The following is an 11,276-nucleotide window of genomic DNA, read 5'->3' on the forward strand; positions in this document are numbered from 1 at the left end:
ACTCTTTCCAAGGTCTGGAGGGAAATAAAACCCTTGCAAACTCCCCTGAGGCAGGATCTCTCCCTCTTCGGATCGCGCGGGGCCGAGCACCGGGCAGCACAGACACCCCACAGGGCCCGGGGGGTCTCTTTGAAGAGGGGAGGGAGCTGGTGGCCCCACCTCCAGGCAGGAGGAGGGTGTCCTCCTTCCCCAGCTGGGAGAGGCGTGATCCTGTGGTCAGCTTTCTAGCTTCCTCCCTTCCTCCCGGCTATTTGTAATCAGTTGCTTTTGATTTGTCATCTTCTTCAGAGAAAGGAAACTGCATACGACTCCGGGCCAACTACGGGACTTTCGCAGAAGGGACCTGCCGAGCCATCACCAGGAAACAGCCTCAGCAGCTGGGCTCAGAGCTTTTGGGAAATCAGAGGCTAAATTGAGCAGGCCCCACCCCAAGGTTCGATGCAGACCGGGCCGTATACCCGGCTGCACGTCCCACTGGTGTCAGGCGCGCACAAGGCCACTGTGCCCCAGTCCCTCATGTGCGCATCACTGATCCTAGTCCATTTGACAGGTGGGGAAACCGAGGCACCAACTAGATACAGGCCAGATTCTCGGTGGTATCCTGGCACATTAAAAAGGCACCGAGTTGGATTTTTGGAAAGCATCGGAGCCCAAATCCAGGCCGGGCCATGAATCATGGCCCTGCTATTCTCTGCTCCTCTCTTCGGGCACCTCTTTATTTTCCCAGCCGCAGGCGGAAGGCAGAGATCCATGGCTGCTCCCAGGGCATTTCTAGCAGCAAGTGCCCGACGCCTCCTGTGATCGCCTTTCCTGCCCGCACAGATCCAGCTGCAGGATCGTGGCCCTGCCCCAGAGCCTCCAACCCTTTGGGGATTTTATCTGATCCTACGTCACCCAAGGGACAGCAGCAGACGGCAATGGGCTGTCAGGAGACCACACTACAGCCCCTCATACCTGCAGAGAACAGCATTACAACCCAAGCAAAGCCTCTCTGTTCTTGGGGAACGAAGGCGGAAGTCTGGGCATTGGTGCGGACAAGGTACAAGGAGTCCAGTCCTCCTGGGCCTTGGATGCAACTCTGGCCAGGCCCAGCTGACTGCAAGGGTGGGAGGAAAGGCTCAGGGGACTGTCAGTGCTCTTCTTATTTCCATGCCGTGCCGCTGAGTTTTGTTAACGTCATCTAGGGGGTTTAGGCACACTGGCCCCATTGGACTCCAGAGGAGGTTTTGTGCCCCTACGGCACTTGGAAAATCTCAGCCCCAAGAGATTTGGGGCTTATGAGCACCCCTAAGCCCCAGGTCTTGCCAGGGTCCTGCAGCGGGGAGTTCTGCGGGTTCTCGCCCAGTCCGTTCAATGGGGTTTTGCTGCATCCAGTTCGCCAGACTCGGGGCTGCTCGGGTGCCCTTAGTGCCAGGTTCCCTGGGAGGCGGAAGATGCCTCGTTGTCTCTCTCTGTACTGGTTGTTCCAGCCCCCTCCTCATCTCACCCTCCATCCCTTGCCTGGCAGCGGCAGAGATACCCGACGCTTTACATCCGTTTTGCTAGATTGCTATCGTCCAGTGTCTGGCCCAGGCCCAGGAGGTGAGCAGCTCACACCCAGGCCAGGAGGGCCAAGCCTTCCCACTGAAAGCGGGTCCGAGGGTGCCAGGTGTGGGGAGAGGGTCACGGGGAGCAAGGGGCAGAGATGCGAGATGAGCAGGAAGCCCCCCATTAGCTCGCTGAGCCGAGGCGGGCACGGCTGCCTGGCTTCTCACTCGCCCGGGGCGCACGAGCGCCCCGCGGGTTGCCAGCCCCGCCACGTGGAAAACAACAGCTGCCGATTTCACGGCCGAGCGGGTTTCTGGGTTAGCCAGGCCACGGGCGCCTCCGCCGTCTCGTCAGGGCCCCATTTCATTACCAGAATCCCCCGGCGACACGATTCCCCCAGCACACAGCGCCCGACTGCACGTTAGGCTTAGGCCGTGTTAATCGGGTGCCAGGACCAGGCTCTGGGGGAAGCCCGTCACTGAGCCCCCCTTCTGCAGACCCCAGGAGCCACGGGGAAGCCTGTGCAGGCGGGACGGCCCGTCTGCCCCGCTCCTGCAGACCGGGGACGGCTGCTCCCCACCTCCCTTACCTGCCGGACACCTTGTTGCAAAGCTTCAGCCTCATCCCGAACCCTTGGGGGTCTCAGGATAGGTTCAGGCTCAGTTGGCACTGGGGGCACCAGTGTGTCGGGAGGCTCGTTGGATCATCCCCCCACACTGGTTTCCTTGCCCTGATGCACCCAAGCACTTCACACCACCCCGGTCCCTCCCTAGCTCTTACCCAGCAGCTTCTTCTTGAGAACAAAGATCAACAGAAATGGGCCCATGCCTTTCTCTCCTGAAAAGCTTGCAATTAAAGAATTGTTTTTTGCAAAATTCTCGTTGGTCTAATAAAAGATATCATCTCTACTACGAGTGAGCCCTGATTGCCTTTCTCCCTTGAATGTGTTTCTCGGCTTCCTTTTCCCGCCAGCCGTGCAGCTCTCGTCCCTCCAGGTTTCTCCTGGAAGACACAACAAAAGGCTGAGAAAATTTCATGCAAGTGAAAACCTGAAACCTGGGGCATGGAGAAAGGGCTTTTTGACCAGGCTCTTCGCTGTCACGGACTTCACCACCATCCACGGCAAGGGCCTGGCCAGCCTCGGGGAGGAAAGCTGCCTCTGGGAAAGTGCACACACTCTCACCTAGTAGGCCAGGAGCGGAGAAAGTCCCTGGTCTTTTCCTTGGAGCTCCTTAGCAAGACTTCCAGCAACAACTGAGAAGGCAAAACTGGGTCTTTCTGACCAGCCAGGGGAAAATCCTGCACTTTCTTTATATATCATCAAAAACACAAAATAGAAACCAAAAGGAAAGGGGATGAGCCCTCTGCCTTCGGTCGGTCACGTGTGGAGGGAGCGAGGGGACAACTTACCAGAAAGGTCTGATCGGGGCTTATTTTTAAGTAAAAAAAAAGAGGGCTCAGGTCCCAACAGCAGAACCTGGATTTCAAGCCCTGCGCTGCTTGGACCCAGGGGTCTGCATTCAGGTCGTGGCAGAGAAGCCGTAGGGTTGCAGGAGCGGAGTCAGCCTTCCCCCAAGGCTGAGTCATGTAGCGCCAGTCACACGGGGTTTGTGGCTGTGAAGAGCCAGAAGAGGCGATGCGGGCTGTCTCCCTCGTCCCCAAGAAGGAAGTTCTGCAGTGGAGGGAATGATGCTTTCCCGTCACAGAAGCGTCCCCCCATCACCCTGTACCACGCGGGGGGACCGCAGCTTGCCTTGCCAATGAAGCCCCTGCCTACAGACACCGGCGGACGCTGGATTTACCCCTGGCCGTGGGAAGTGGCCCTGGCTGGGGACGCATTCCCAGTTCCTGGCTCTTGCTGTGCTCTTGTCCCCCAGGTTTAAGGAGCTCTTGTTCTTGGGGCCTGACCTTAGCACATCCTCCAAATCAGTGCAGGTCCCTAGGACATGCCAGGACCAAGACAGACGGTAATGCTGCCTCCCGGCCCCTCTGTCCCAGCAAATGCCTGAGCCTGGGATGCAGATCAGCACGGCGAACCCGAGTCTAGTGCCCGGCCAACTCTAACCCCCCGGGGAAGCTGACTAGCAAGGTAAAGAGGTGCCAATGCTTTCCTCCTGAGTGAAGCTGCCCCTTGAAGGCAAGTCAGAGCCAGGCCCCTCACCAAAGCCCTTCGTAGGCCGCCAAAAACCGACAACTGGGGCTTTCGGCCACGTCACCCAGCCTCACCCAGCCTGCACTTTTTTTCCCTCCCCCGGTGGTGTCGTGACACTGACTGTACCGGCGGGGGAGGCTGAGAGGGCGGCTGCCCCGCAGGCCCATGCGTGCGCAGGCGAGTGTGAGCGCGAGTGCGAGTGGGTGGCTGAAACTGGCTGGATGAGCCCACGTGGCTGCCGCGAGGAACTGAGACTCCCTGCCTCGGCTGTTATGGGAGAGCGAGCCAGCGCCCAGCCGAGAAAATGAGAGGTCGGGAGCCAGAAGTCAGTCGGATCCACTGACTGGACGCGGCCCTAAACGTGTCTTGGTCCGTGCTACGAGGGCCACAGCCTTGCTCTGTTTCTGGCCCCGCCGCAGCCAGCCTCTCGGCTCCCCGGGGCACTCACACCCCTGCCTTTCCCAGCAAGGAAATCAAACTTCGCTGGAATCTGCCTCCTCCTAGGAGCCCAGCACAGGGCAGAGGGGAGGGAGGACAAAGGCTGGTGGAGCCGGACAGGGAGAAACTAGTGCCAGGGAAAAGATGCTCACAGGTCACCTCTCCTGCAGGGCAGCGACTGCTTGCAGCAAGCTTTAGACCGGTCTGCGTGTGTCTGCAGCACACAAACACACCTCGGTGCAGCTCTTTTCCCAGGCCCCAGCCCTTGGGGCCGGGTTTGGCTGGCAGCTGCGGAGGGCAGGGCTGTTTGCAATGCAGCCCGCTCTGTACACAGGCTTTGGGCGCGGTGGATGGTGGGAGGGCACCGGCACGGGATGGGGGTGGTTTTACTGCCAGACACAGTGGCGTGAGAAAGCGGGCATCCCTCCGTCCGTGAGCACGCGCCAGGGCCAGGCGAGGGGAGGCTTCAGCCCAGCTCCCACTTCCCCTCCGTTCAGCTGAGAACGCCTCACTCGGGACGGGAAGAGGCAGGCGGGACGCGAAGAGAAAGGGAAACCAGAAGGAGAGGGGCAAAGAGAAGGATGAGGGGAAACGGGGCTTTGGTGGGGGCAGATGTGCAGGGGCGGGGGCGCTGCCGGACGGGAAAAGCTAGCCTCACGCATAGAAAACTCCCAGGGCTTCTCCCAGCTTCACACTCCTGCACTTTCATTACGGAGGGGAAACAGGAACAGAGGCCGCAGCCCCGCAACAACCACTGGGTTCAGAGACGGACACTACTGCTTGGGCAACAACCCCGGTGCGGCAAGACTGGGGTCACAGCTGCGGGCGTGCGAGGGCCCCTTCGTCCCTGAAGCTCCTGGTTTGAATCTGGCTCAGGCCATGTTCTCCCAGCCCCTTTGATGACTCCGACCCCCCTTGGGGTGCACTGTCCTGTAGGTCCCTGCTCACAGCCTTGGCTTGGGCATGGCTTAGAAAGGCCGGGAGAGCGGTGCCCACGGGATAGGGAGGATTGATGGCACACTGCCACGGCAATAGGCCCTGCCAACACAACCCCAGCAAGCAGAGAAAGTACGTGGCTGTAAGCCTGTCACTGGTGCATCGAGGGTGGGGGCTGCGTTCCTCTCATGGAGATGAAGCTGGGGAGAGAAGGAGGTCTCCAAGAAGGGGAGTGGGACCTCATGGGGCCCCTCCTGCCCAGGGGAAGGCAGGGGCTGGGGGGGGGCAGAGCCAGCCAGCACAGAGGGAGATGCGCGCATGAGAACCACTGTGGGAAATCACCACTTCCTCCCCAGAGCACTTCAAAGGAAAGCAGCCTCCGCGTTCCCCTGCCCCCAAGACGCAGGCTGCGCCCCAGGCCAGAAGGACAGCTCTCCCCCAAATCAGGACCATCCACCCACCCCAGGGGACATCGGAGCCTCTGCCGGTGCCCGTGACCCATGGCATCGCCAGCAACGTCTAGCAGCAGCCCTGCTCGCAGCACCCGGGGCAGGAGCAGAGCTCAGATCAGGACTCCCCGTCTCTCACCAACGAGCTGGTTCTGGCTTCCCGGTTTCCCCCTGCCAGACTGCAAAGAGCGCAGGGCTTGCTGGTTTCCAGAGGCACCGTGCAGTGCTTGGGAGGCACGGCGCACACATCCCCCCCCTGCAGCCATGGGGCCGCAGGCAGACAGCCCCCTCCCCACCTGCCCAGCCAAGAGCATCCCCGAGTCCTGTGGGGCAGGAATCCAGCAGCGAAAGGGTCACAGCCCCCCCAGCCCTGTGTTTCTGCTCCCCCATGAGTCATTTGGGGCTTACCAAGCAGCTGGCTGGGCAGCAGTCCCCTGCACCCAGCCTGCAGCAGCTTGGTGGTTGACACCTTTGGTGCAGCCTGCACTCAGCTCCTTCTCGCTCTGCGACTTCCCCGGGGGCAGAGGAAAGACACCTAGGTGAAAAGGTAGCAGAAAAGCCTTTGGTCCAGGAGACAAAAATAAAGCCTTCCACCTACTTCACACCTGCCCTGGCAGCAGGTGATGGCTCGAGATAGACAGCAGCAGCTTGAGGGGCTGCAAAAACCACGGGGCTGGGGACCAGAGCAGCAGTGCCCCCACCGGAGAAGCTGAGTCAGAGGGGTTGGGGTGAAGCACCCCGAGGTGCCTCCAAGCCAGGGGGGAAAGGAGAGGGTCCCCCACCCCTCCGTGCAGCTGGCAAGGAGCTGGGGACAAAGCAGGTTGAGAACTGCCTTCAGGACCAGCATGGTCACAGCGTGGCAGAGAAAAGAGAAGCCAACAGAGATGCGTGGTAGGCTAGCTTCCAGGGCAGCATCACCCCCGAATCCGGTAACCAGAGCCAGCCCGGGAAGAAGCCTAGAGCGCCTGCCAGCCCCATCTCCCTGCTTTGGAGACGCATGATGCTTAGCCCTGGCTTCCAGCTAGAGCTCTGCCCCCCACCAGCCCAGCCCCTCTTCCTCTGCGGGGGCGGCGCTGGGGTCCCAGACAGGATCCCTGCAGGTTTCCCCTCCCGCACCTGGCCTCCCCAGAGCGGGTGCAGCCCCTCCGACAAAGGGTCCCTCTGTGCATCCCTCTGCTTTGAAGACGATGCAGAGCCGGGACTGGAGCTCTCCCCTCTCCGGGAAGGGACAATCCCCTGGCTCCAGAAAGAGACCCCAGCTGCCCAGCTCGGTGATGGAGTCCTGGGGCTGGGCTGGGAGGGAGAGGACACCAGGGGGTAAGCCATCTCACCCCCCACCCGAGAGGGACCATCAGGCACCCAGTCAGGGTGGGGATAAAATCAGGGTCCTGGTCTTTCGGACAAGTCTTAGTAGATCTGGAGCCCTCCGTGCCTTCAGAGCCAGCACCCCCGAGACCTCGGCTGGCTACGCGGGCTGTGCACGAGCAGGAGGAGTCTGCACTTGCAGCCGAGGCTGCCTGGCTTTGTGCGCGGCCTCCACTTTCGCTCAGGGCCCCATGCGGCATCTGGGTCCTGTGGTTTCTCTCCCCAGGGTTTCTCACTGACAGCAGCACCTCCTCCGCGCAGCAGAGACGGGGTGGGGGTGGGCAAGTAAAGTCAACTGCTTCTTGGCAAGAGGCTGTTGCTGCTGGCTGCGGCATGGGGGCGCATCGGAAACGCCGCAGGCCACCCCTCACTTTTCTCAATTCTCTCTCGGGGGTTTCCAGGAAGGGCCGCAGCAGCTTAACATAAACCGTGGGGTTTATAAGAAAAGGCTCGGGAGCCCGGGGTCAGATCAACCACAGCAGTGACACAAACAACCACAGGCCCAAAGGTGTGTCATGGGAGGGTCGGTCCCAGGCCACAGGTCTGTTGGGCTGGCACGGGGGTAGTGACGGCAGGGGGGTGAGAGCCCCAGCTGATGAGAGCAGTGCATCTGGACGAGGACAAAGAGAATAGGGTCCCGATCCCTGGTGCGGGGCTCCTAACTCAGCAGAGATACTCCTGCGTAGTGGTAAGGACCAGGTGGTGTGTGGTTTTGCTTAAATGGGCAGGCGGGGGCCAGGGGCTGCATCAGAGTTTGTGAGCCAAATTACCAGGTGAGGAGGGAGATCCAGGGACAGAGGCCACAGCCCAGGCCAGGGTCAGGAATCACATGCCAAGCGCGCACATGCAAGGGGTAGTCCACAGGGTGAAGTCCAAGAAAAGCCATGCAGGATCAGGAACCAGGAGACTTGCCAGAGCAGATCAGAGGATCAGGACTCCTGGGTGGCCTGGGCATCTGCTCCCATGGCTGGGGCTAAATGGAGAGGCGGCGCTCCCAGCAGGCAATCAGGAAGCCAGCAGGTTAATTAGCAGGGATGGAGCCGGAGGCTCAAGGCAGGTGTGGCTTCTTGGCAATTCACCCAGGCTAGGCTGATTGGGGTCCCTGACACCTAGTAGAGCTCACAGCGCTCGGACACATTGCGGTCACCCCTTCATAGGCTGGGGAAACTGAGGCATGCGGTGGGGAGAGTCACTCAGCAGGCCATCACCAGAGCAGGGAACAGGACCCGGGTGTAATGCTTTAAGCACTGGACCATGCTGCCCATGCGTAACTCCAACCACACACACGCTCCCTTTCCGGAACAGGGTCCCTCCAAGCTACGGCAAAGAAGCAGCCGTGGTTTCCACTGTGGAAGCATCCCAAGGAGAGACCGAAGGGTTAGAAACGCAGGGTCCTGGGGGGGGCTACAGCAGCGGCTGGAAGGACAGGAGACGCTGATGGAGGAACTGGGGCTGCAGTGTGAACTCATAGGCAAGTGGAGCCCTCCCCTGGTGAGAATTCAGGCTCACAGCCAGCCCCGCCGTCCTCCACCTGTGCTCCTTTGTGACGCTAGAGGCCACTGCTGGTCCACGGGTGCTACAGTGGGTGCCAGGAAGGCAGCGCAGCCTAGGGGCACCGTGGGCCCGGGAGACTCCTTCCCTTTATTCCCTGCAGGGTTGACCTGCTGGGGTGGTGGATTCCCACAGCTGGGTTTGAGAGAGGCTGCGGACTTGTGCGGCCGACGCTAGCATCCGAGCAGCGTGAGCGCCGATGGGGGCAAGCAAACCTCATGCTTGCTGCTGGGGTTGGGGAGGAATTTTCCCAGAGCTGCAACAACCGGACTGGTGCTGAGGATTTGAGGTATGTGTTTGCCTGCTTTCCACTGCTGCTGGGACCCCCGGCCACCCTGAGACACTAGTATAAATCAGAAGACCTCTCCTGAGGCTGAGGGGACTACAATGATTTACCCCGACAGGGAGTTTGGCTCCGAAGCCTTGCACATCCAAAGGGACCAGAGTGCAGTGCCCAGCACGCAGCTGAGCAGTGGGGCTCATGTCTGTCCCCGCGATGCTGAAAGCAGGCCTGAAATCCTTGCTGTGCTGCTTCAAAGCTGACCCACTGCACTAGCGAGCAAGGTCTTCCTAATGCAGAGGTGGGCAAAATGCAGCCCAGGGGCCAGATGCGGCCTGCCAGGCCATTCTATCTGGCCCGCGGGGCCCCCCCAAATTAAGAAAATTAATATTTATCTGCCCCTGGATGCCTGTCATGCGGCCCTCGATGGCTTGCCAAAACTCAGGAAGCAACCCTCCACTTAAAATAATTGCCCACCCCTGTGACCTAATGCCTTGCTGAGGGACCTGGGACCCGGTTCCCAGTTCAGAGCACAGAGTCCACGTGCACAACAGCTAATGCAGTGAGCCGGCTTGTGGTGAGGCCTGGGCAGACACCGGAGGGGACAGCCTGAGGGGTCAAGACCCTCCGTAACAGCAGTGTCAAGCCCAGGACGCAGCCTTGCCCGTCATGTGCACCCCAGATGTCCCACAACTAACCCAATGCCAAGGCTCCGAACCTTTCAGGGGCCCCAGATGCTGTCGGGGAACCCCCCACCCCCAGCGTTCATGTGGCTTGAGGTGTTTTGCAGTAGCTTTTCACACCTCTGTCCACTGGCAGTGTACCAGCTGGGGCCTGGAGAGTGCACATGTCCCGCTGAGGATGAGCCCAGGCTGCAGCCGAGCCCCGCTGGCCCGGGAGCTTGGCCGTGCAGGGGGTCCCGGCCTGTCTTTCAGTTCTGTAGGATGAGCTGCCTTCCATTCCCTGGCTTTGGGCTCCATGCCAGGGCTCAGGACAGCTTTACACCCCACCTTTGTACGGCTTGAACTAGCCCATTTCACAGATGCCCTTTGTGGGGTTAATTCCAGAGAACCCAAATCAGGGACACTTTGGGGCCCCAAGGCCAGGGCAGCCCTGCAGAGTGGGGGACATGGAGGAGGCTGCAGCTCTCAATGGCATTTTGGTGTCTGATCTGAGAGGTCAGCTGTGAGGCACTGGCTGGGGGCCTGGTTTGTGCACAAAGTCCTACGAGGTTAGTTAAATGGGTGCAAAAACCCCCACATGCAGAGTTTGCTTGAAGCTTGGCTCACCCCTGGCTTAGCTTGAGTCAGGCCTGAGCTGCAACTGGCTTCAAACCAAGGCGGGAACGGCCACACTGGGGCTGACACTTGTGTAACTCAGTCGGTTTTAAACCTGACCTTGGGCGGGGGCAGCCTGTGCCTCTGGTCCTTCAGTCCCAACCCTGCCTCCCTCCCTCTCCCCAGCTCTGACATCCCTGCACTTGGAAGTGCTGCTCCCTGCCCTCCCGGGCCCGTGTCCCTACAGGGGTTTGACTCAGCGACAAGAAAGGCGCAGTGCAAACTCAGGCTGGGTGTCTCTTGAGGGTACAGGTACCCCCGAAGCATTTATTTCTAGTGCATTTCCAAGACACAGGTTTCTAGGCTGCAATGGCTGGGCCTGGCACAGACAATACACGTGCCAGCCCACTACAGAACACAGCCTGGCGCCCCGCTGTCTCTCCCCCCCACTGCAAGGAGGTTCATTCTGTCCGGGACTGCGGTCAGGCAGGTGTCCTGAAGTCAGGCAAGCATCCCTGCTGCAAACAGCTCAGGTGGGAAACGAGGCAGGAAGCGGATGGCCAATGAGGCTGAGCGGAGGGAGGCGGTGGCAGGGAGCAGATGTGCTGGCTGGGCAAATGGCAGCGAAGCTTCCAGGAGACGCTGCAAACTGCAGTGGTGGGTGGAGGGGACTGGATGCATCTCGGGACCGGGAGGTCAGGCCCTCGCTCAGCGGGCTCGGAGGAAGTGCACCGCCATCAGCGCAAATGCCAGGAGCAGGGGCGCTGCTGCAGAGCAGGGTGCAGCCAGGTTTTTCTTAGGGGTAGTTGTGGCTTTGATAGTCACACCTCCAGCCTAAAAAAGTAAAGAAAAAGGCTGTTAGGGGAAAGCACCAGCATGGGGAAGGCCAAAGGGGACTTCCTCAGGCCAGCCACCCATCAGTCGAACATGGGGCTGTCCAGGGGTGGGGAAGGGAGGGGGTATGGCTTGAGTTGGGACATGTACTGGTCAAAGGACCTATGGTAATGGAGGCTCCCCTCCCTGCTGTTTCACAACCCCTATCCAACTCGCCCGCCCAGTGCTCGTGTGAAGCGGGCACAGAAGCACCATTCTCCTTCCTTCTTCATCCTCCATGCGACACAGGATGGGTGGACCATTCTCCTGGGAGGAGGCTTGGAGAAGGGGAGCAACTCTGTGGCCCGGAGAGTATTAGACCCGAGGCCTTCTTCCACCCCAGCCATAGGCTCAGGCCCCTAGGCCATGCTGTCTGGCTTGTACAGCTCCCTTGGAGGCCAGGACTGTTCTGGTGCCAACCCTAGCCG

At 60.3% G+C, this 11,276-nt stretch overlaps 1 long non-coding RNA gene across 1 annotated transcript in view; it reads right to left on the reverse strand.

The window, feature by feature from the left end:
- Positions 1-10,264: 10,264 nt before the first annotated feature.
- Positions 10,265-11,276, reverse strand: part of LOC102375437 — a 4,187-nt gene continuing 3,175 nt past the window's right edge. Inside the window, exon 2 of the long non-coding RNA XR_323297.3 lies at positions 10,265-10,809. This is a non-coding gene — a long non-coding RNA (uncharacterized LOC102375437). The remainder of the gene's footprint in view (positions 10,810-11,276) is intronic.

The sequence above is a fragment of the Alligator sinensis genome, unplaced genomic scaffold, assembly GCF_000455745.1.
Source record: "Alligator sinensis unplaced genomic scaffold, ASM45574v1 scaffold337_1, whole genome shotgun sequence".
NCBI classification, from domain to species: domain Eukaryota; kingdom Metazoa; phylum Chordata; order Crocodylia; family Alligatoridae; genus Alligator; species Alligator sinensis.